This window comes from Leopardus geoffroyi, chromosome D4 (genome assembly GCF_018350155.1).
Source record: "Leopardus geoffroyi isolate Oge1 chromosome D4, O.geoffroyi_Oge1_pat1.0, whole genome shotgun sequence".
Taxonomy (NCBI): domain Eukaryota; kingdom Metazoa; phylum Chordata; class Mammalia; order Carnivora; family Felidae; genus Leopardus; species Leopardus geoffroyi.
The window spans coordinates 61,363,041-61,388,523 of NC_059342.1; the positions used below are offsets into that span (position 1 = coordinate 61,363,041).

Sequence of the window (25,483 nt, forward strand, 5' to 3'; positions counted from 1 at the left end):
AGGTGATGCTCAGGCTTCTAGCTCGGGCACCTGATGGACTGCAGGCTTCTTGAAGGTTTATCTTCGTTCCTCCCTCATCTTCAATGTGAGGCACCATGCCTGGCACATAACAGATGCTCTGTGGGTGTTTCTGCCCTGAATGCATGTGTGTTTGAATGAGAGGAATGGGGAATGCAGCAGGATGTGGGGGGGGGGGCGGGGAGGAGGAAAGTTCTGGGAAAGAAGCTGACCTCAGTCACTTGGGGAGACCTTGGGCTTGAGGTGGCAGCGGACCTCCCAGGGAGATGTCCAGGAGGTAGTTGGCCATAGGACCAGCTGAGGAGAGGGGTCCAGGCTGGAGAAACAAATTCAGGGGGTTGTGAGTAGGTAGGAAACCAGACCACTGGAATCAACTCCCTACAGGACATGGTGAGGAATACGAAGGCAGCGGCTATGGAAGGAAGCTTGGGGGGAAGTGGCATTTAAGGAGCTGGAAGGAGTCTGAGAGGGTTCATGGTTCCCCCTCACAGGGCTGCTGGGGGCTACGCGAAGTATCCACTGGGTGGGAGATCCACGAGAGCCAGGCAAGGGGTGGCAAACAGAACATTTAACAGACACTGGCCAAGCAGATCAGGCTGGGCCACCGATGGACGCCAGGTTTTCTGGGCTCCGGGTTGTGTTTGAGCCCACTCCTGAGTAGTTGGATCATAGGGATGTCGGGGGAAGGATGGGAAGAGGGCCTGGGGCAGCTGGGGCAGGGAATGGGCGCCCAGGGACTCAGGGCAGCTGTTCTGTACCAGCTAGAACAGAAACATGTAAATATTTTGATAAGTGGGACAGTTCTGTAGGGACATCCTGGCTGCATGTCAGCCCTGGGGACTGGCAGAATCTATTTCATTCATTCCTGGCTATGGCCCCACACTAGAATAGCACCCAGCCGTGAGTAAATGACAGTTTCCATCAGGTCCTAGCACACTGCCTGGCATGTAATAGGTGCTCAGTAAATGCACTTCTTAATCTTTTCAGGGAGTAAAGACGCCTCCATAGTTCTAGGGAATTTCCTTCCCTGAGCACAATTTTTCTATTTTAAGGAATCAAATTTCCTTTCACTTGCAAAGATCTGTCTTCTGCCACCGAAGTCCAGGGAATTTCAAAGGCACTGGCTGGCAAGCTTGCTGCGGATCATGGGACAGTTGGAGCCCAAGTGAACAATGGCCCAGTCTCAAGGGACGGTTCCTGTCAGGGTCACCCCTCTCGTGGCCTCCCTTTCCTTCCGACAGCCCTGTCATCTGTCGGGAATTAGGGGCTTCTCCCGGGCCTGGCACACAGTCCATGCTGTGTAAGTGTTTGCTGTGATTATTTTTCTTATTACTGTCCCTGGGCCTGGTGTTTCCTCAAATTGAATCATTTCTGTGACTCTAAAGTTTAGTTTATTTTTTTTTTATCCGAGCCTCAGACTAATATCTCAATGGCTTTGGGTCCCCAAAGCCAGGCTGTCTTGCGAAGACTAATTCCAACACAATCCCTTTCCGGTGATTTTTAAACACTCACCCCACAGAGGAAGGTAAGCTTCCTTCAAGAGCTCACTTAGTTTAGATAAATACTTGGCCTGTGGATATACGAATGATCCTAAAATGTACCTTTGTCTAGGTGTTGCGTCTCAAAAGGAGTTTTCAGGATTCGGCGCATATTCATCAGGGATTGATTTGCCCACCTAGCCGTTGCTGCTAGAATGTCAGTGAGGACAGAGCTTGAGGCCCGTTTTGTTCACTGTTGTAGACCCAGAGGCGGAACAGTGCCTGTCACATCATAGGTGCTCAGTGCATATTTGTTGGATGAATGAGTGAGTGAATGAGTTACTTCTCTGTGCCAGGACGCCTGGCATTGGAAAGCCAAGGTAGGACACAATCCCTGCTGTCCATGGGCCTGTGGTCTTGTGGAAGGACTCCCCATCCCCATGACATCTACCAAAAATACAAAGCAGGTCAGCATGGCTGCCCGTGAGGTACATTCACGCCTTGCAGTCTAGAGCCGGGTAGCGGTGGCATTACTGTTGGGAATACCCGAAAGGGCGTTTGAGCTGGGTTTGATTTCAGCAGGAGTTGGTGGCAGGGAAGCAGAACGAGCCAAGGTCCAGAGTGGGAGATCTTGGTATAGGAGAGGAAGTTTCAGGAAGGCCACTGGTTGTGTGGGTCACAAGGTATCAGCTCCTGGAGGGCCGGGGCTGTGTCTGTCTGGTCCGTCTTCTATGACACAGAGTCTGGCACGTAGTAGGCTCTTAGGAAATCATAGCACAAGAAAGGGAATGAATGACAGGAGACGGAAGGAAAAATGGGACCTGGAAATCTCTTTTGGAGGTTTGTTCAGCAACTTCAGTTGATTGTCTTCCAGACTGGAACTGTAGATGCTCGTGTCTGGGAGGAACCTTAGGTCCGACCCCTAACATGTCCTTAACATCCCACCGAGTGATCATGGAGTTTGGGCTGGGATGCCCCTCAGTGATGGAAAGCCCCCTCCTTCCCACACAGCTGGCCCTTTTATTTCTGTATAGATATGATGGTTAGAATAGCCATCCTTATGTTGACCACAGAGGAGTGGCAGGGATACAGCCCTGAGCTTGGTTTGGCTCTTGGCCCTGCCACTGACTCCTATAGTTCTTTGGCAGGGCTGGTAGAGCCAGTGATTACAAATGTGGGCTCTGGTGTCTGACAGAACAGAAGTTACTTGACATCTCTGTGCCTTCATTTCCTTACCTGTAATTGGCATTTAGTAATGATAATACCTACCTTACCTCGTAGGATTTTTATAAGGATTAAATACATCCTAATGTATTGGCTAATACATGCAAAGTTCTTAGTGCCTATTGGCAAATTAGTAAGTGCTCAATAAAAGTTGGCTATGATTTGTAGTGTTATTGCCTCCTTTCTGGCTCTCAGTTTCTTCCTCTTTATAAAGGGAATAGAAGCCCTTCCCTGGCTGTCTTGTGGATTGTGTAAGTACCCAGAGAGAGAAGAGTGTGAAGGCATCGCAGAGGGGAGGCTTGTGTAGCTGTGGCATTTGCCTTGGAAGATCTCACCAGCATGGCTGGCCCCCTCAAATCACTCCCACCCCACCCAACTCCTGAGTTTTCTCTCCACCTTTAGGGGCTAGGTTTCTGTCCCTTGCCATCCTGTATCTTGACCTCTAAGATATATATTTAGAACAATCCCTCAAGGAGAGGAAGGGGGACATGAAGGGAAGGAAACAGGCAAAGTGCTCTCTTTCAGCAGTGCCTTGGGGGACTCGAGGCTCAGGCTTTCTGACCCCTTTGCAAGGGAGGCTCACCCAGCCTTTGAAATAACCACTTCCTCTCTCCTGGCTTTTTCAGATCAGAGAGGTGGGAGGGGGTGTGGAGATTCAGTTCCTGGATGAGCTGAACAGGAGGCTGCAAGCTTCCCTCTGATGTGTGACTCTTCTCGAGGGGCCCTGGCCCTGGAGACAGTACTCTGGGCTGCGGCGGCTCCTCTTGGAGTCTGCTGTGGACTCACTGCTGCCCAGCTGCCACTGACCACATGGATTGCTTTTAAGGGGTTTGGCTGACCTTCAACAAAACTGAGATGCTGTCAGAGCTGGAAGAAGCTTTAAGACTCTTTTGGCGAATAGTTCCCAGGTTGGGGAACCTGGGCACTGGGGGTCCTGAGACTATTTCCAGTTCTTTCACAAACCCCAAAGGCACAGCAGATGGCCCCTGTGTGTGCTCACAGGCTTCTAACAATATCAGGAATCTCGGTGTTTTCCTGAAATCAACTCAGGGTGGTACCTTGGTGTTGCTAGATATAACAACAGCTTTTCATTGAGCTTATCCTCTGCCATTAGCTGGGCACAGCCCTTGACACACATCATCTCACTAATCCCCAACCCAGTACAATGGGGATGTTGTATGATCTCTGTTTTACTTATGGAGAAAGGAACGGTGCAAGATGCCTGAGGCCACATGCGCAGTCAGCCAGGATTCCAACCCAGGCGGACTGATTCCCCAGCCCCAACCCTCAGCCACTAGGAAACAGTTTCCTGGAAGCTCACTCGTGTGCTTTTCAATATTGCAAAAGGGCAAACATACTCGTCCTTACTCAGGAAAGGCTATTGGTAGAGAAACTTTCAGATGTAAGTACGAGATGAAGGAGGCATAATCCGAGGCATGGTGGGATAGGTGGGAACCAACCACTTGTGTTGTAGAACGAAGGCCAGAGAAGTGAGGGTCTCACCCAGGGTCTTCTTGGGAACTGGCAGCTGGGACGAGAGTTTGTTTCACTCCAAGCGATAGGAGAACACCTTTGGCTAGTCAGCAACCAGGGCCACAGAGGGGTTCCCGCAGCTGATGGCTCCTGCCTGTGCTGGCATATGCCTGTGGCTCTGCCTGGCAGGGTCTCTGAGCTCCCCCCTGCCCTGCAGGCCGCTCCCCAGCAAGGGTCAGACCACACACCCTGATAATTCTCCACCGGTCCCCACCTACCTCCCACCAGCTCCACAGTGCTTTGGCCTTGCCAGACCACAGGGCTGTTGCATGCCGGAGGGGCCGGCAGTGTTTGTCTTCAGCAAACTCTTCCTTTGCCACTGCTGCAACTCCTAACTTCACACTTGTGCATGCACTTCACAGTTTGCAAAGTCCTTCCACATCTACCATTTCGTTTGAGACACAAGGCTGTTCTGGGAACTGGGCAGGGTAGGATAACACCTCCTTTTACAGAAAAGGAAAAGGAAGTTCTAAGAGGCAAGGTGCCTTGTTCAACGTCATATGCTCAGCTAGGCGAGAGAGCCAGAAGGAGCCAGAAGGTGGAGCCGACTAAGCCTGGTCCACCTCACCAGACAGCTTCTCCCCTTTGAGGAGTGAGGACTCTTGGAGAGCAGTGAGTATGGTGCTAAGGTGGGTCCTGCAAAGAGCTTTATATATAACGATCTGCATCACCGTTAAGGGATAAATCTTTCTTCCTGTAAGGGATAAATACAGGTACCTTGATTAAAACAGTTAAAGCTGTGTCAACTGAGGTTTCAGGCCTGCACTCGGAGAACTCAGGATGTGACGAAAGACACAGATGTTCCAGTTGGAAGTGATTTATGTCTCAGATCCATGACTTTATCACGGTGACCCTGGAAAGACAGTTCACCATCTGGGCCTCCGTTTGTATCCATGTACAATGAAGGTGACCACAATACCTACTTTGCTACTTATAAACAAGTAAGGCCATCATGCAAATTCCTCTGAGAGATTTTAAGAAGTGTTACACAATGATTACATGTGACAGTGAATTTTCAGAAACAGGGAAGGCAAAGGAAATTCACATTTATAAGCTAATGATTATTAACTGCTTCCTAAGTAATTTACATAGATTGTTCCATTAACATGAACAAGAACCTTGAAGAATCTGGTACCAAAATCATCATCACTGAATAGATGAGGGCACTGAGACCCAGAGATTTTAAGTAACTGGTGGCAAATGGCAGATGCAGGATATGAAATTTTGGTAATTTAGTGCCAGCGGATAAGCGCTTTAACTGCCGGGGGCATCAGAATCACCTGAAGGGCTGGATAAAACATGAATTGCTGGGCCTCATTCCAGAGTTTCTGACTCAATGGGTTTGGGGTAGGACGTGAGAATTTGATTAGATTTGGGGTGGGGACGGAGAATTTGATTTCTTTAAAAAAAATTTTTTTTTAATATTTTATTTTTGATAGAGACAGAGCACAAGTGGGGAAGGGGCAGAGGGAGAAGGAGACACAGAATCCGAAGCAGGCTCCAGGCTCCGAGCCGTCGGCACAGAGCCCGGTGTGGGGCTCGAACTCACAAACCGCGAGATCATGACCTGAGCCAAAGTCGGACGCTCAACTGACTGAGCCACCCAGGCGCCCTGAGAATTTGATTTCTAACAAGGTGATTCTTTGATTTCTGTCTGAGGTGATACAGATGCTGCTGGACTGGGGGCCACACTGTGAACTCTGCGGTGCACAGAATTCTCCTGGTATTTCCCATTTAACCAATGGCCAAATCTGGGCCTTCTGAGCCTGTTTGCACAGCTTAGCTGGCCACCCATGTGCACTAGATTCTTGATTTGTGTCATGTAGACATATGTTATGCTAATGGACAAAGTAGCTGAGTGGCCTTACTCCCTCAGAAACCAAGAGAGAGATGTTGCTCTGTGCTCTATGGCCTTGCAGGTGCCCGAGTTCTTAGAGCTGTAGCTTCTCAGGCCCTTCCCCAGAGCCAGCCATCAGAGGGAGGGCCATTTGTCTCAGGAAGGCACAGAGAACAGATTCACAGGCTACCTCTTCACTCCCATCAGTCTTTCCTTTTAAGCTGCTCACACTTGGGGTTTTGTGAAATAATCTATGAATGGGGAGATCAGGCTCAGTCTGCAAAAAGAGAAAGCACAGACTGAGGAGACTTAAATTTAATTAAAGTTAATTAAATTTATGTTTTTGAAAAGAAGGAAATGACTTCTAGAAGAATAGATGCATTTAAGAAAATAAGGGTTGAGCCAAAAGCAGGGGTAATAGGAACAAGAAAGTGAAAACCAAGGGCATATGGTTATCTAATTTTTCTGCAACTCTATTTTTGAAAAGACTGTGCTTTTTCCACTGAACTACCTTTATATCGTTGTCAAAAACTACCTTTATGTCTTTGTCCAAATGTAGAACTGCCAAAACAATCTTGAAAAAGAGTAACATCACAATTTCAAAACTTAGTACAAATCTACAGCAAACAAGATGGTGCAGGACTATTGTAAAGATAGACATCTATGCAGTGGCACAGAATTTGAGACTCCAGAAAGAAGCCTTCACTTTTATGATCAATCGGTTTTCTGCAGTGGTGCCAAGACCATTCAATGGGGGAAAAACAGGGTCTTCAACAAATGGCATTGGGACAACAGGATATTCACATGTGAAAGAATGAAGTTGGACCCCTGCCTCAACGCCATATACAAAAACTAAGTCAAAATGAATCAACGACCCAAACGTAAGAGTTGAGACTAGAAGACTGAGAAGAAAACAACAGGGGAAGTCTTCATGCCCTTGGATGAGGTCATGGGCTATCTCTCCACTGATTTAAGTCTTGCTTAATTTCCTTGGCAGTGCTCTATAGTTTGCAGTACAGGCCTTTCACCTCTTTTGCCAGATTTGTATAGCTATGCATTTTGTACCTTTTAGGCTGTTATAAATGACAGTGTTTTTAAATTTCAAGTACCAACTTTTTATTGCTGGTGTATAGAAGTAAAATTGATTTTTGTGTGTTGATCTGATATCCTGCAACCTTGCTGATCACACTTCTTGGCTCTAGTAGCTTTAGAGAAGATTCCATCAGAATTTCTCTATAGACAATCATGATGGCATCTGTGCATAAAGGCAATTTTACTTCTTTTCCAATCTGGGTGCCTTTCATTTCTTTTTCTAGCTTAAGGAACTGATGAGAACCTCTGGTACCTCACAGAGGAGCAGTGAGACATGCTCACTTTGTTCCTGATCCTTTGAGGAGAGGGACCAGTTTTGACCATTAAGGAAGATGTTGGCAGTGGGTTTTATGGGTGCCCTTTGACAGATAGAAGAGCCCTCCTTCTATTCCCCTTCTATTCTTAATATGCTAAGACTTTCAATGAGGAATGTTCTTGGATGTTGTCGGTATCTACTGATACAGAAAATACAGCGATTATGCATGGGAGAGTCCAAACTCAGCAGTCGCCTCTGCTTTTTCTCAGAAAGAAGGAGAAGAGAAGAAAGAGCCCCGCCCAGTGAAAGAAGGCTCTCTTGGGCAACTGAGCTTGCCCCTTTTCCGCTCTGCACCTCACTCCTTGACTGATATTCCTAGATATCAGTCTGATATTCAGACCCTTGCCTGTGGACTCCAAAGCCAATGCTCTTTCCTCTACACCAAACTGTTTAAAGACTTTGATTTTGGAACTCTGCCTGGTCAAGGCCCTGAAAATGGATAAAACCTCAGATTCCTCAATAATATAACAGTACCAACCATTTACTGAGCCCTTTTGGAATATCAAGAACCAGGGCTGGGACTAGGGTGAAATGGGTGAATCCTCCGTGGGTGCAGAATTTAAAGAGATACCTACAGGACTACAGATGCCTCACCTGCCTCACCCTCATCCAGGCCCTGCAAAGAACAGTGCTATATAGTCTGCTTGCATCTACTCCCTACATCCTCAAACAACCCTGCAGTGGTAAGTGCTAGTATTCTTAGTTTACAGACGAGGAAACAGGATCAGAGAGGTGAAGTTACTTAACCAAGTATTAAGCTGGCATGTGAGACAAAGGCTGTTCATGCTCCGTCTGTGTGTTTAATCAGTGGTTCCCAACTCTAGTGGGTCGGAACTTCCTGGAAGGTTGGTTAAAACACTGATGGCTGGGCCCCATCCTAACAATAACTGATTCAGTAGGTCTGCTGTGTGGGCAGGAGAGTTTGCATTTCTCACAAGTTCTCAGGTGGTGCTGATGCTGCTGGTCTAAGGACCACACTTCGAGAACCACTGCACTATATGTCATACTTTTTTTTCTCTGTAACCTTTGTTCATCAGATCCCAGGGGGCACAAAGATTCTAAGAGTAAAAAGAAGTCTGAGAAAACACTGCCAGATCCTTCTGGTTTGTGAAAGGAAAGAAAGCATCAATTTCTCAGGACAGGACCAAGAGTTTCTATGTCATCCATGAGTGTGTTGGAGCCCCAACCCCATTCCAGAAGGCCTCGCACAAAATCAGCGAGCAGTTATGACTTGAATCGTAGGGTGAACTGACTGGTCGTGATGGGGCCTCTGTAGAGACTTATTCATCCTGAAAGAATGCCTGACATTTATTCTGAAAGGCGTCTTTCTATAGACCCTCAATCCTTGTAGCACAAAATGGCACTTTTTTCTAAATATATTTCAAATATTTTCTAATTTATTCTTAGACATCTATATCAAGGGGACATGGTACATCACTTTTTCAAGTCTTTGAGTAAGAGCCATTGCAAAATAATAAGGGGAAGGGGGAATCAACACAGAGCTATTCACCATGTTATTAAAAAAAAAAAAAGTAAACTTAAACCAGTTTTGGCAAAATCTCCAAACTCTGACCATGTGACAACATTCCAGAGTTGACCCTCGTGTCTGAGGAGTTAAATTTTTCTTTAAGCTCCCAAATCTTTGGACCCTAGAACCCTCTTCCAGCTGCATTTGGCCCAAAAGTGCAATAAGGAAAAAGCTGATTTTATTCATTTACTTGAATTTTATGGTGAGTATCACAAGCCCCCATGGCAGGAATTCACAGCCTTGACTGCACACTGGAGTCACTTGGAGAGTTTCTCAGAATCCCTTCACCTCTGGCCATGCCTGAGACCAAGCACTTCAGGATCTCTGGGAGTGGGATTAGGCATGAGTGTTTTTGAAACCCTCCAGGTGAGGCTAGGGGCAGCCAGGACCAAGAAAGCCTGGCTTCAGGGAGAGCGAATTCTTAGTGCATCCCTACAGCCTTCCTCTGATTTTATACATTCTGTACATATGGACAAGGTCCCTTCCCAAAGCGTGGTACCAATTTACACCATCACGATGAATATAGGCATAAACTCCACCTTGGTGCCTTTGCCTGCATTGCTTGCTCGCTGCAATCTCCCTCCCGATTTGATTCATGTAGAACGTTGCTGTGATTGACTAGAGATGAACACAGGTTCTTTTCTGTCTCTCCCATTGAGCAACAGAGTCTAATTCCCTGCCCTTGAACCTGGACTGGACTTAGTGACGTTTTGACCAATAGTTTGTGACGGAGGAGATGTTCTGAAACTTCTGAGTTAAGTTGCTAGAAGTTTTGCAGCTTTTGGCTAGTTATCTCTGAAGGCTTGCTCTGGGAGATGCCACCTGCCAACATGAGTCAGTCAGCCAACCACTCCAGGGACACTGCCACACTAGAGAAGCCTAATGCAGGAGCAGTGGTCAACACAAGCAGCTGAGCCCATTCTACCAGCCTCCCCAGGCATCAGACATATGAAGGAACCCTTGGATCCTCTAGACTCATTTTCCAGCCAAATACCACTGAGTGCCCTGAGAGGCCATGAAAAGCAAAAGCATTTCTCAGCTGAGCCCTGCCAAAATTCTTGACCCATAAAATCATGATCGTGAAATACAATAAAATGGTTTTTGTTTGAAGCTGCTAAATTTTAGGATATATTGTTGCACAACAATAGATAACTGGGATAGGTGCCTTTGTTTCCTTTTTAAAAATTTTTTTAATGTTTATTTTTTATTTTCGAGAGAGAGAGTGTGTGTGCACACACATGCACGGGAGGAGCAGAGAGAAAGACAGAGAATCTGAAGCAGGCTCCAGGCTCTAAGCTCTCAGCACAGAACCCAACGCAGGGCTCAAACCCATGAGCTGTGAGATCATGACCTAAGCCAAAGTCAAGTGCTTAACTGACTAAGCTACCCAGGTGCCCCTGGGTTTCCTTTTTCTTTTTTTTTTTTAATGGTGTTAAGAACTATGTTCTTTTGATTTCCATTTCCAGTTTGTATTTTCCTGGGTATTTGGATTTGGATTTGTGATTTGTCTTCACCTTTGCACACTAGCCTTGTCTTGTCCCCAGGTAGGACTTCGACTCCAGATTCACACTTCCATAGCAGGTCTGGGACCCTGCATGCCCAACTTTGCACTCACATTGCTGTGACATGTGTTCCTGCCAAGGAGATTTATACATGAATAACCTTGAATTCTTTCAACTTTTCCATTATTCTAAGTGTTCTAGATGGTAGAGGGAGAAAAGAGATTTGTTTTCTAAACCCAACACTCATATCCAGCTGATCAGGTCATACTGAGTGCTACAGATGAAATAAAAATGTAGAGAGATATGAAGCATCACTTCAATGCTCCTTGATAAGAAGCCCCCTGTCAGTGGATCCATAACCACCCAAAAACACAGAAATCGGAGAACTTTTAAACCCTGAATGCTTTCTATAGTAATATAATTTGGGTTTTTTGTGTCTTGAACAAAACTGCCTTTTGCATATGTTATATATTTATTTCATAAAAAATTAAAGCATTCTAAAAACACTTAATAATTTGGGCAATAAGATGGGCAATTTCCCATCTTAATTACCCCTAACCTCTACTAATGTTTCTTCCTACTTAAAACATGAACAGTGTCTATTATTCCCTTCCCTGCTTTTTTAGGGATTAAACTTTTTTTTTAAAGTAGAGATACAATAATATTAGAGAAATTTGAAAACAAGGTAAAAATTTATATGCCTACCACTTTGACATAGTGACAACTATATTTTTATGTTCCTTTCCTGTTTTTACAAATCATGTGTGTGCAAATTTTGTTCCAGACTTTCCTCACCCAATACTTTATCATAAGTATTTTCTGTGATCCTTCATAAACTCCATACCCATCATTTTTAATGGTTATAGAATATTTCTTCAAGGTTTACACCATAATTTACTTTACCAGCCTCTCTTTCCTTTTTTTGAATATTTGGGCTGCCTCCAGTTTTTCACTAAAGCAACTCTTTGATGAATATTTTTCTGCATATGGCTTTTTCCATATTTCAGGGTATTTTCTTAGGCCAGCTTCCCAGAAGGGGATTACTGAGTCAAAGTGTATGAACATTTTTATGGCTTCAAAGTAGCTTTTGAAGAAGGTAGGTGTTCCATTTCATGAGGTACACAAACATAAAAAAAGGAAATTCAGCTTCAAAAAAATCCCTTGTAACACATGTACATAAAAACTTGGGCTAGGAGCTGCTCTGATAATTTTCTAAGTCGTTAAAGGTTGCCCTTTTAATTAAAAAAAAATTAAAAAGTTACTTTTTGTTTTATTTGCTTTTGATGAGAGTCTTTTCTGAGATGTTTTACACTGCTGAGCTTTTCTAAAAAGAACCCACAAAGCACAGTTTAACCTTTTTCTTGATGACTCATGTGATCAGTATAGCCATCAGCCATTTTCTCTGGGCTTAATCCCCGAGTACTTCCAGGAATTTCTGCAGCGGAGAGGCCACTGGCTCCTTCACAAAACAGCCACGGATTAGGGGCCCCTGTGGAGGTCTGCCCCTGAGTCTCGTTTCACGGCTCTGCCTCCCAGTGGTGGGCTTCCCTTAGCATGCTGCTGCCTCCTCAGGCACGGTGTCGTTGGCTGAAGATGCCAGCACCAGCTCTGATCCTTCCTCTTTACTCTCAGACCACAGGCAGCTCTTGGAATTGGGGAGCCGATGCGCTGAGCAAGCAGCGAGGTTCCCCCCCCCCCCCCGCCCCCTACGGCAACAGTCCGCCTTGGCAAACACTATTTGTGAAGTGCAAATGTGGAGGTGGTGAAAAATGCATGCTGGGATTTCCCTGGACTCACCTTGCTACAGGAACTTGCGTCGCTCACGCTCACAGAAGTCCCCAACTCTTCTGCAACTTCTCCTCTGAAGGTGAAAATCTCTCAGCTGTCTTTCCGTGTGTCACCTGGATAGCTGGGTGGGTGGCCGGAGTTTTGACTAAAGCCCTGGGGCCATACTGAGGCAGTGGAGTGAAGGGGGGATATGAGGCCAGAAGACCCAAGTTCAAATTTCAGCTCTGCCCTTTCTTAACCTGCTGGCCTTGAGAAAGTTAGCTGTTTGACCTCTAGTCTTCTCCATTGTGGAAATGAGGGTAACAAGATGGCCCACTCAGACCAGCACAAGACATTGTTTTATTTTATCCATAGTTTGGTGGGAAACCCTGCAATCTCACAGGTCATTCTTTTTTTTATTAATATGAAATTTACCGTCAAATTGGTTTCCATACAACACCGAGTGCTCATCCCAACAGGTGCCCTCCTCAACAGGAGCCCCGGAAGGGTTGGGCTCCCCAGGGCCTGGAGCAGCGCGGGGAGGCATGGAGGGCGCAACCAGACCTTGGTGGCACCAGGGTCCTGCAGCGAGAGTGTGTGGTGTTTTCCACAAGGGCTCTACATGTAAAAACACAGAATCACTAACTCCAGGAAGTGGGAAAAGCATAAGCCAAGATAGGAAGGGACTGTCCATGGAGAGGCAGGCAGAGTCTACTTTTCAGCCATTTAATGGTGAAAATGGTGTCTTTTCAGCCATTTAAAGTAATATGTTGAGGGGCGCCTGGGTGGCGCAGTCGGTTAAGCGTCCAACTTCAGCCAGGTCACGATCTCGCGGTCCGTGGGTTCGAGCCCCGCGTCAGGCTCTGGGCTGATGGCTCAGAGCCTGGAGCCTGTGTCCGATTCTGTGCCTCCCTCTCTCTCTGCCCCTCCCCCGTTCATGCTGTGTCTCTCTCTGTCCCAAAAATAAATAAACGTTGAAAAAAAAAAATGTAAAGTAATATGTTGAGAGGCACCTGGGTGGCTCAGTTGGTTAAGCATCGGACTCTTGGTTTCGGCTCAGGTCATGATCTGGCAGTACGTGAGATTGAGCCCCACTTTGGACTCTGCGCTGACAGCACAGCCTGCTTGGATTCTCTCTCTCCCTCTCTCTCTGCCCCTCCCCACCTCTCTCTCTCTCTCTCAAAATAAATAAATAAAAACATTAAAAAAAATTTTAAAGCAATATGTTGATATGACAGTAGTTAAGAATGTGGTAAGAATAGGGGTGCCTGGGGTGGCTCAGTCGGTTGAGCGTCCGACTTCAGCTCAGGTTATGATCTCACGGTCTGTGGTTTCAAGCCCTGCGTCGGGCTCTGTGCTGACAGCTCAGAGCCTGGAGCCTGTTTCAGATTCTGTGTTTCCCTCTCTCTGCCCCTTCCCCACTCATGCTTTGTCTCTCTCTGTCTCTCAAAAATGAATAAACGTTAAAAATTTTTTTAAAGAATGTGGTAAGAATAAGTAGGAATAAGAAGAAGAGGAAGCAGTCAGAGAAAGGGATCCAATTACTTAGGTTGTAATCCATGTTAGTGGTCAGGAGGGGTCAAAGTGTGGCTGGTGGTCCCACCAACCAGTGTCACAGGTTCTACCCCTTAAGCCTAGCCCTGCCCTTGGCCTTGTGGGTGACATCTATTCTTGTGTTTCTTCCCACATATTAGAACCAGTCCTGCTTGCACAGAGTGGGCAGGGAAGGTGTTTTTTTGTTTTTGTTTCTTTAATGTTTATTTTTGAGAGAGAGAGAGAGACAGAGTGTGAGCAGGGGAGGGGCAGAGAGAGAGAGAGAGAGAGAGAGAGGGAATCTGAAGCAGGCTCCAGTCTCTGAGCTGTCAGCACAGAGCCCGACACAGGGCTCAAACTCACGAACCGTGAGATCCTGACCTGAGCCGAAGTCGGACACTCAAGTGACTGAGCCACCCAGGTGCCCCAGGAAGTTTGGAATCAAAGAACCAGGCTGCCCATCTGATGTAGGTGCCAGGCTGTGGTTCAGGAAGGTGAAAAATACTCCCTTAAGCCCTCTCAGCTTCAGAGTCCTCAGCCCCACTCCACTCCCACTGTGGCTGGTTTTCATTGTCCACTGTGATATAAAACCTTTGAATGGCTAGTATCCATCTGTTCTCCACTGCCCCCCACCCCCCAGCCCCCATGGGGATATGCAGGACACATGGGCTTCCAGCCTCAGAGCAGGGCCCTGTGAAAACCCCAGGCCTCAGCAATGGACAATTGTTTGTCTCTCTTTGGGCATCTGGTTTTGGGAGAAGGAGCAAGACTGGTTTAGCTCATCAGAAGTCACTGGGTCTTTCACTTGAGCCCTGAGATTTTGTAAGTCAAGTAGTGAGGGCGAGAGCAGATGACTAATGCTTGCAGAGCGATTCACTCCATATTTCTACTCACGGGTGCTGATTACGAATTTTGAGGGGCACCTGGGTGGCTCAGTCAATTCTGCATCCGACTCTTGATTTCAGCTCAGGTCATGATCTCACGGTGGAGATATCTCTCTCTCTCTCTCTCTCTCTCTCAATAAATAAATAAATAAACGAACATAAGAAAAAAGAATTTTGAAATGATCATACCCTAATATGGGTGGTGGCTCATTCATGGGTCATAAAATCTATTTAATAGTTTTTGATCAATCTGTCTTATTATTTTTTTTTAATCCAGTGGAACAGAACAGAGAAGAAAGTACCTAAGCTCATGACATGTAGTAAGGGCAAATGAAACTTTTGCTTCAGAAATGTGTGTTTATGGGATTGAGAGACCAAGGGTCCTGTTCCAAAAAGTTTGAAAGCTGCAATCTGCTAGCATTTCTTCGTGGGGCGCAGTTGGCATTGTTGCTGGGATATTTCTTTGTTGTATAGACTGCCTCTTGCACTGCAGAATTTAGCAGCCCCGGCCCCTGCCTGCCAGATGCTGGGAACATCCCCATTCATTGTGACCAAAGAAACTTCCCTGCCTGTACATTTCCAGCCACCTCCTAGGGTTGCGACTGACCAGACCCTGAACTATAGGACTGAGGAAAGAGGAAGCCGCAACCCATCGTTGATCCAACACCACCCCTGCTGCATTGCAGTTAAGCCCAGCAGAGCCAGGGCAGGGGTCTCGTGGCACATCAGGGGGGAGAGGACATGTTTTTTCGTGAGCTGTTCTGGCCACTCAACAGAAGCAAGGTGTGGTCCTGCCACATGGGGACATCAGTCCTTAATCGGTGATAAAGCTCCTATCACTCTGGGGGCGCCTGGGTGGCTTAGTCAGTTAAGCAACCTATTCTTGGTTTGGGCTCAGGTCATGATCTCACTGTTTGTGAGTTCAAGCCCTGAGTCAGGCTTGGAGCTGGCAGCGGAGCTTGCTTGGGATCCTCTTTCCCCCTCTCTCTGCCCCTCCCCTGCATGCACTCTCTCTCTCTTCCCTCCCCCAAGATACATACATACATACTTAAAAAAAGAGAATGCGCCTGTCACTTTGGACAGGTTTCATGTCCTTCCCTCTCTAGCTTATCACAAGGACACATTTATCAATTCTCTTCCTCCTTGAGATAAAAATAGCTGTTAACTTTAATTCTTCTGTACCTGCTATCTTTTTATAGATATTAGGGACATGACAGGTATTATCTGATGTTTTGATGAGGGGTTTGGGGTGACATGGAAGGCAGGCAGTCCATAGGTGTGGGGTTTGCCTAAATCCTCTTTGATAGACCTCCCCTCTCTAGTCCAACAGTATCCAAGGGATCCTCTTGCTGTCTTATTTCTCTAAATCTCCAAATTGGATTGGCCTTGGAATCAGGTGCAATGTCCCTTCTAGTTTTGAGCTTCTTTGTCTCCAAAATCTTGGATTCTAAAGGCCTTAACTCAACAGAACATATGATCTCTTGCTCTTTCAAAGGCGTGGTGAATGGGAAAGTCTATCCAAGAGAGAGCTTGGCAGTATGTCAGAGCTAGAAATTGTAAATGATCATGGTGGGGGGTTATATTTCAACTGGAAAGTGTCCTAATACCCAAAATGCCAAGCTAAAGTTGAGGAACCAGGTGCTGTGAGAAATAGAGATGTTGAAACTTCAGGCTGATAGCAATGAAACTTCAGTGTACAGAAGATGGAACAGAGGAGCTTCGTAAAATTCCAGTTCCCAGGTTCCACCTGCAGACATTCTGATTTGGTAGGTGTTGGGCAGAGACTCAGAATCTGCATTTTTAACATTCTTCCACACAAAATAATTCTGATGCACATCACAGGTTAAAAACCACTGGTCTGGACCATGGTTCACTAATGCAGAGAGGCAGAGTGAAATGCTCTAGGACAGCAAAGCAGGCAGAGACTTTGGGGCATATTATGAGAATGAAACCTTCATTTCTTATTATCTTTCTGATCTGTAGTGGTCTTATTTCCAGGTGTATGGGGGAATTTGGCAGAAGCTCCACAAGGCAGAGAAAAGATCTGGACAGGTGTTTGAACACTTGGCTCTGGCTTCACCCTGGATTAGTTACAGCCCCGGGCAAGCCCCTTCCTCCTTCTGGACAGGAGTGGAGGCCGGCCTGACATTCTCTGAGCACTCTTCTAGAGCTGATATTCTATAAGTATGGTCTTTTTATTTTTATTGAACAGACAAAGGCACTAAATAATAATAAAATAGAAAACTGCTTAGTGACTGCTATGTGCCTGAGCCCTTTAATTTGATGCATTCAACCACTCTGTATTACTATAACTACCTTTCAATTCATGACACATGAGCACAGAAACATTAAGTAACTTTCCTAAGGTCACACGGCCAGTAAGAGACGATCCATGAATTTAAACCCATACAGTCTGATTTTGGATACTCTCTGATGCTCATATGTCAGATGTTGGATGGAATCCTTCTGCTCCTTAAAAATGATCTTTGCTTCCCCCATTCTGTGCCTTTTGAAAGCCCAAAGTCATCTTCAGTATCTAAGCAAATTCTCAGAAAGCTAAAGTTCTTATATTTACCTCTGATGCTGAGTTCCTGTTCCTAAATTCCAGTCATGTCTCGTCAAAGCATCCCGTGTGTGGAGCCTTTGTCCTGTTCTGTTGACCAAGGTATGGAATTCACCTCTCAGCTGGTGTCCGCAGAACCCCATTTTCACGAGGCATTTTTGTATTTGGTAAACTTGATTGAAGGCTTCTGTTGTTGCTTCAGGAAGGGGACTTGCAGGAGGAATGAATGTCCATGCTGGAACATAAATGGCTACAAACTGTATGTTAGATTTATAGTTTCTCAAATGGCCTGGGCCACGGCCACGCCTGCTAGAAATGTTTCACTGGCTGCTTCATCTACAGACTTTCTGGCCTCTGTCTTGATGGTGCTTATAAGCTCTTACTCTCCATCTTAGCCTGGGTTGCAAGAAGCAGAGCCTGAGGCAAAGACTTCTATGTTACTTTCTTCCAGAGTACAATCCCAGCAATGAGGGAAGGGGGAATGAGGCAAAGAACAAGGAAGATAGGTGAGAGGCATCAAATGGACAGGATTTCTCCTCCTTTGGGATTTTCTTTGAAGAAACTGATTTTTAGGAAGGTTCATCTAAGAGAGGAAGGGAGAAATACCCATTCACTGATTTCTATCTCCCGTTGTTCAAAACTTTGCCACATATTATTTCCTCCGCATTTCCAAGTTGCTTATGTGTGGGCACTAAGTGAATCCTGCAGCACCTCATGTTTCAGGATGGATGGAGAAGTCCAAAAGCAGGAGGGTGGAACCCCGTGTGGTTGTAAGTTAAGGCTGCCAGGTTGTGCCCATGGTTGGCCGGAACCCATACAGAGGTGATCGCTGCAGCAACGGCCGTGGCTGGAACAAATGGTCACCTGGAGGTGACGCTGGGAGGATTTGAAATGGTGCATTAGAGGTACCTAATCCAGTCCACCCCTGTGCCACTTAGGTTTGCACATGCCCTCCCAGTAGATCCAGCTCCAGTACTAGGATATGGGGCCTCTGATGGCTGTGAGAACAGGATGTTCTCACGCACAAGTCCAACCAGTCAGAGAATCCCTTTCAAGAGCGAAGTCAACTGAAATCTCTGGTAAGATTTTAGGCAGGAGAATTAGTGAAGCACGCTTCATACAGTCTCCCAGCTGTAGCCAGTGCCATTTCCCTCCTCTGTTGCCCATTCTAGATTTCCTTTATTTCCGATCCGCACTTTGGATGGTCTGAGTTGCTCACCCAGTGAGGTGACCTGGACGTTTATCCTTTAAGAGTCTGATCTGTTAGTTGCCTTGATAGTTTCATTCACCATCAGTGTGGAATATAGAGGTACCAAGAAATCCCCCCTGAAATTACCTGAGTTCCTCTCTACCTTCATAAGGTAGTTGCTGTCACACTTCTCATGGAAATCAGGGTCCTTATTTCCACTAATGCAGCCACTCTTTGTCCACTGGCTCTCTGGCATGAGCAACTTAAGGTGACCAAGTGGTCTCAGCTTCAAGTTTGGTGACCTTACTGTAGCCTCTGGAAGAACTTTTTCTCTGGAAACCGCACCGTCAGTCTAGAAGAGCCTACAGTTTCAGTGGACCACTGGGAGAGAAGATAAAAGGGCTCAATCTGACTACCCTTTGGCTTCTAGATCCAAGTACTCTAGTTCCGGAGGACACAGCACCATATACTGACTGTGGGTTTCACACTCTGGAGGAGAGTGCCACAACCTTGCCCTGTGTTGTCCCTAAGCTGGTGCCTTAGCTGAGCCTTCAACAGGCCCTTCCACCATTGTATTAAGCTAGCTTCTTCTGAGTGAAGTGGTACATGCTAAAACCAGTGGATCCTTTGGTCATTCACCCATTGTTGCACCTCTTTTGCAATAAAATGTGTCCCGTATCTGAGGTAATGTTGTATGGGCCACCATATTGATAAATGAAGCATCCTTGGTGCTGGCAAAGGTGCTTGGTCAGGGAAAGCAAACCTGTATCCAGATAGGTGTTGATGCTCGTAAAAGAGAACTTCTCAGGAAAGGATCTGAAGAAACTGGCTTGTCACTAAGTGGCTGGCTGCTGTCTTTGAGAAATAGTGCCATATTAAGCGGTCACGGTCAATTTCTGTAGCTGGCAGGTTGGGCATGCCACAGTGTGCATAGCTAGATCTGCTTTAGAGGGATGGGGCCCATGTTGTTGGGCCTTTGTTTAGCACTTACCCCTGCCATCATTGTCACTCCACCATGTCAGCCCTGGGGTAGCCAAGGAGAGAGCCTGGCTCATCCACAGAATGAGTCACTCTGTCCACCTGGTTGTTGACTGTCTCCTCTGTGGTGGACATTCTCTGGTGAGCACTGTGAAATACAAAGGCCAACACATTTTGTGCCCACTCCCGTAGGTCAATACGTGATACACTTCCCTAGATCTCCTGGTCCCCGATAGTCCAATCTTATCTTTCAGGCCCCTGGCCAACATCCAAGACATTTTCACACTGCTCAGGCATCTCTGTATACGCGTAACTCAGACCACTTCTCCCTTCGTCATAGTGGTCGACCAAGTCTACCACTCACAGTTCTTTTTTTAATTTTTTTAATGTTTTATTTATTTTTGGGAGAGAGAGAGAGACAGAGCATGAGCAGAAGAGGGGCAGAGAGAGAGGGAGACACAGAATCCAAAGCAGGCTCCAGGCCCTGAGCTGTCAGCACAGAGCCTGACACGGGGCTCAAACCCACAAACTGAGATCATGACCTGAGTCGAAGTCAAACCTTAACCACTGAGCCAGCCAGGTGTCCCATCATAGTTCTACCCCCCTGGAAGAAATTCTTTTCGTGATTATCCTTTGGGGCCATCCTTCAAATGGCTGCAATACAGAGAGACTCCATTTTCAACTAGTGCCAACACATCATACTGAGTCATCTGTGAAGCAGCCTAAGTTCTTTCCTTCTCTGTTTATGGGTCATAGGAAACCACCCATAAATCCATAGGTGTGCATTGAAGGAGTTTTAGTGCAAAGTGGTAGGTGACATGGGGATCTGGGCTATCTGTTCACATATTTACCTGTGCCTTCTAGATCTGTTTAGGCCTCAAATATGTAATTGGGATAGATATACTTAGCTTCTGACAGAACACTTGTATTAAGCTATTTGACTTACAAAGATGGATGAGAAAGGTCAAGTGGAAGTCCTTAAAACCACCTCCCTTTTCCATCTTCAAGAGTAAGTAAGAAGCAATACCACCTCCCAGGAAGTATTGCAGGGATTAGACCCACTATTAAGGCTTAAATGGTACAGGGGTGGTGAGTCCCATTCTGTTTCTGCTAATTCGCTTTCATGGCCCTTGCAAAAGCCAAACAGATTATGGTGGATAATAATGGATTGCCATAAACTCGGCCAGATGGTAGCCTCAATCGCAGCTGCTATACCAGATGTGGTATCTTTACTGGAATATATCAACACCACCTTCGGCACTTGGAAACGCACCGTGACCTGGCAAGGGCAGTCACAATCCCTATCAGTGGGGAAAATTGAAAGCAGTTTGTTTCCATATGGCAAGGAAAGTACTACGTGTTTACATTTTTGCCCCAGGACCATGTTAATTCTCCTTTTCTCGGTTGTAATATAGTCCACAGGGACTCTGTCATCCTGACATGCCACAGATCACAATGCTGGTTCCCTCCATTGAAAGCATAACACTGATTGGACCTGGTGAGATGGAAATGACAGCTGCCTAGAAACCCTGTGAAGATAACATGAGTGTGAGAGAGTGACAGGTAAACTCTGCCCCCGTCTTCCCCTGGGTTCTGAGGCAGAAGTTTTCGGTGCTTCTCTGGCATTAGGGAGTATAGTCCCAGGGAGAGGAAGTGAAGGAAAGGGGAGTGAGGAGGGGAAGGAGGAGGGGCCAATAAGATGCATTAAATGACAGATGTCTGTGTTGTGAGACCATCTTTTTCTTTTTTTTTTTTTAATGTCTATTTATTTTTGAGAGACAGAGAGAGACAGAGCCCAAGCAGGGGAGGGGCAGGGAGAAGGAGATCAAATCCGAAGCAGGCTCCAGGTTCTGAGCCGTCCGCACAGAGCCTGACGTGGGGCTCAAACCCATGAACCGTGAGATCATGACCTGAGCCAAAGTCGGTCTCTCAACCGACTGAGCCACCCAGGTGCCCCTGAGACAATCTTCTGAGATGCCTTATAAATGACTTTCTCAGGACAGTGTATCTGGGAGAGGTAGGGAGAAACGTGTTTGTTGGCTTCCTCTGGCAACATGTTTGCTTCTCAGGGTGTTATTTCCACATCACTTGCAGGCTGCTTATGCTGAGTGGATCATGCCATGTGCCAGCACCAATAGGGAGCCCTGGGGCAGGAAGTGAGAGGTGCTCCGCATGGGCATGGGGCACTGGACAGGGACCCTGGGTGCCTAAGGGTTCCCACCAAGTGGGAAAGGGAGCTGACATTTGTATTCACCAGTTCCTGCTGGTCACTGGTTAAGATTTTCTTGGTCGGCGTTAATTCCCCAGTACTTCAGGTCTGTGTGGGTAGGGCGGGCTCCAGTGGCCAGAGAAGGCACTCAGGTAAAGGGAAGCAGGTGCTGGCAGTGGTGGCCCTTGCCTGTAGTGCACCTGGATGACAAAGGCAAGAGGGGACAGGGACCCGGCACTGACAGTGGCCCCAAAGAGGGTCTGACACACTCTCCCTCCTCGTCCTCTCCTTTTGGGACTGTCAGATTTTCAAATTCATCTCTTTCTCTTATGCAGCCCTTGGCTCCCCTTTGCACATCCAAACACATCAAGGTGTTCATCAGAACAAGGTTCCTCCCTGGAAAGCATTGGTGGGCTTAAACTGACATTGTTTTCTCTTGATTACCCGAAAGGCAGCCCTCTTTAGTTACTCTAGTAAATTCTTTTCTAGCCAGCTAGCTAAGTTTATTCCTCTTTTTCTGCTCGTGGAATCAGATGAGGATGCAAGCTTTGGGTGCCTGTGTGCGTTCTGTCACACAGCTCCACAAGGAAGCTGCTCACTGAAGAGACAGGTTCAGGAAGACGTGTGCTATGTGCTTGGTAACTTCTTCCCAAACCAAAATTTGGGATGCTTCTCACTGATTTTTGTACCCCTTCCAGCTGCTGGAGACAGTCTGGAGAATGTTTTCGGAGACTGTGTTTTCTAGGACACTTGGGTGGATTATGGGAAAATGGAACAGCACGGTAATTTAGCTGAGTCCTGGAAGAGCCGGGACATAAGATCCCCACGTCTCCACACGTCCTAATCTCTCAGATTGTACTGAAGCTGTGGTAAACAATTTAAGACCTGCTTGGGTATGACATGAGGCTTCCTCTTGGCTATTTCTACCACTTCATATTGAATGGAAGGAAATTGCTGAAACCCTCAAAACACAGTCTGGCAGGAGGCAAAATGCCTTGCTTGGCATCCTGCCCCCACCCCTCCCACACCTGCAGCTGGGACCATTTGGATGCCCTGCACCCTCCCTGTCTTCCTTCAGCCTGAGCCCACAGTTCCCAGCTCTGGGCCCAACTCCAAAATGAGAGCCCTACTGCCTACGAACATGGGCCGCCTTTCCAGGTGAAGTAGGTACAAAATGAACAATATTTGGGGAGCCTGGGTGGCTCAGACGGTTGAGCATCCGTCTTCAGCTCAGGTCATGATCTCTCGGTTCGTGAGTTTGAGCCCCTCATTAGGCTCTATGCTGGCAGCTTAGAACCTGGAGCCTGCTTTGGGTTCTGTGTCTCCCTCTCTCTCTCTCTCTCTGACCCTCTCTCTCTCTCTCTCTCAAAAATAAATAAACATTAAAAATTAAAAAAAAACAATATTAACATGCATCTGTTTCCAGTCATTTGTACAGAAAATGTGCTTTGGAGACCTTCATTTTTAGATTCCAGTGAATTGGAAAAAATAAAGATTCCAGTGAACTGGATATTATCCAATACACAGATTGTATATCCAATATACAATTTGTATATCCAATATACAATTTCATTTCACAATATGAAATGTGCACACAGGATCTCCCTGCCAGAATAGTAAAGGAACCTGCTGCCTTACGCATACAGATCTTCCTCTACTCACAATGGGTCCTGATAAACCCATCGTAAGTTGAAAATATCCTAAGTCGAAAATGCATTTAATACATCTCACCTACAGAACATCGTAGCTTAGCCTAGCCCACCTTAAATGTGCTCAGAACACTTACGTTAGCCTACAGTCGGGCAAAATCATCTTAACACGGAGTCTGTTTTATAATGAAGCATTGAATATTTCATGTAACTTACTGAATACTGTCCTGAAAGTGAAAAACAGAGTGGTTGCATGGGTACAGCATGGTTGTCGCTGTATTGGCTCTTGTTTGTTTGTTTGTTGTTTTTTGTTTTGTTTTGTTTTGTTTTTTGCTGTATTGGCTCTTTACCCGTGTGGTCGCTGGCTGGCTGGCAGCTGCAGCTTCTTGTTGCCGCCCAGGACCACGAGAGAGGATCAGAACGTATATCCCCGGCCCAGGAAAAGATCAAAGTTCAAAATTTGAGGTACAGTTTGTACTGAATGTATATCGCTTTCATACCATCATAGAGTCGAAAAATCAAACCATCATCAGTGTGAGACCATCTGTATGGACCCTGGACTATAAATGGGACCACAATTAAAGCTCACCACTCAAAACGGAGCCATGCCTTCATCCTTCCTGTAACATACATACCTGAGGGAGACAAGGTTTGTCTCATAATAGCATCTTGGTTTTCATTTTTTTCAAGGTAGATATACTTTATTTATACAGTAAACATGCAGAAATATGTTCTTGCACATGTTTTTTGAAACCTGACTCCCTGTTTATCTATACACACCTTTTTTTTTTTTACCCATTTTTTAACAGAGACATGAGCACACAATCTATTCCACTCTTCTCTTTTTTATAAGAAAGAAAAAGTGCATGTGATGGCAAATGATTCATATCCTTGGTGCTGAGGAACAATAGGGAGTGGTGGGGACCAGGGAAAATGGCAGACCACTTTCTTAACTGAAATTAGCAGCCCCTTTTCAATGTCAATCAACTGTTGGCACAGGGAATTCAGGCCCCGTGTTGACAGGTTTTCCAAAAATTTAAAAAGAAGCCAGAAATCTAGACTTTAGTGTAAAATCACTTACTTATCAGGTGCCTGGGTGGCTCTGTCATTAAGCACCTGACTTTGGCTCAGATCGGATCTCGCCGTAAGTAAGCTCGAGTCCCACATAGGTGAGCTCAAGTCCCGCTTCCGGAAGGCTTGAGTCCTGCTTGGGTGATCCCTACTTCTCTATTTCTTTCTCTCTCTCTCTCTCTCTCTCTCTCTCTCTCTCTCTCTCTTCCCTTCCTGTGATTCTCTCTTTCTCCCTTGCTTACTTGTGCCCTTTCTCTCTATATATAAAAAAATAAAATAAATAAAATCACTTAATTATCAAACATTTCCAACTAATTTAATTTTGAGCTTGTCACCAGACAGGCCAAACAAAACCTGTGGGCCAAATTGAGCCAATGGCCACCAGTTCACAACTTCTGGTTTTAACAGTCAAATAGAACCATAGACCTATTTATTACACAATTGTAGTTGATGTGGCTCTTTCTAAGCAATGTAGAAATATATTCTAAGTTTGAGGCCTAAGAAAGTCAATTATATTTCCAGTTGATGTGATACTTTATAAGCAATAGAGAAATATAAAACTAAGAGACCAAATTCCCTATGGTTAGTGGTTCATACTAAAATAAGAATGGCTGCACGTGGGAGAGAATTCATATTCACAGAGAATATGAACCGATGAAGAAAGAAGACTGAAGCAGACAATTTTGTTAGAATGTGCTTTGGCTTGTGAGTTAATTCCACGTGGGGCCATCCTAGCTCTATGGCTGCTTTGGCTGCTGGTGCCTCAGCCTCTTGAAGGCTGGGTTTGGGGTTTCGCCTCTCTTGCAGACATGCCCCTTGCCAGAATCTCGCCACCATCAATTATAGACGCTAACATTCAGTGAGCATTATCGTGCACCAGACACTAATAACTGCTTTGCATCCCAGGAACATCTTCATCCTTCCAAGAGCTGATAGGAAAAACTCATTGTCACCTTCGTCTTACAGATTTGCCCACATTTCATATAGCTTATAAAGAATGGAGCCAGGATTCGCCAGGCATCATGATCCCACAGTACCAGTTCATAATTCCTACCTTCTCAGGGACCTCTTGTTTGTTAAGAGGTGTATCTCTCTTGCGACAGGTAATTCAC

The 25,483-nt window shown here is 46.0% G+C and overlaps 2 long non-coding RNA genes across 2 annotated transcripts in view; both read left to right on the forward strand.

Moving 5' to 3' along the window:
- The window catches only part of LOC123593070, a 35,472-nt gene extending 25,237 nt beyond the window's left edge, over positions 1 to 10,235 (forward strand). Inside the window, exon 3 of the long non-coding RNA XR_006710096.1 lies at positions 6,650 to 10,235. This is a non-coding gene — a long non-coding RNA (uncharacterized LOC123593070). The remainder of the gene's footprint in view (positions 1 to 6,649) is intronic.
- A 1,679-nt stretch (positions 10,236 to 11,914) lies between these two features.
- Positions 11,915 to 25,431, forward strand: LOC123593583. Its single transcript, XR_006710392.1, has 4 exons — positions 11,915 to 12,395; positions 20,858 to 21,005; positions 23,809 to 23,949; positions 25,338 to 25,431. It is a non-coding gene; the product is annotated as an uncharacterized LOC123593583 (long non-coding RNA).
- The last annotated feature ends 52 nt before the right edge of the window (positions 25,432 to 25,483 follow it).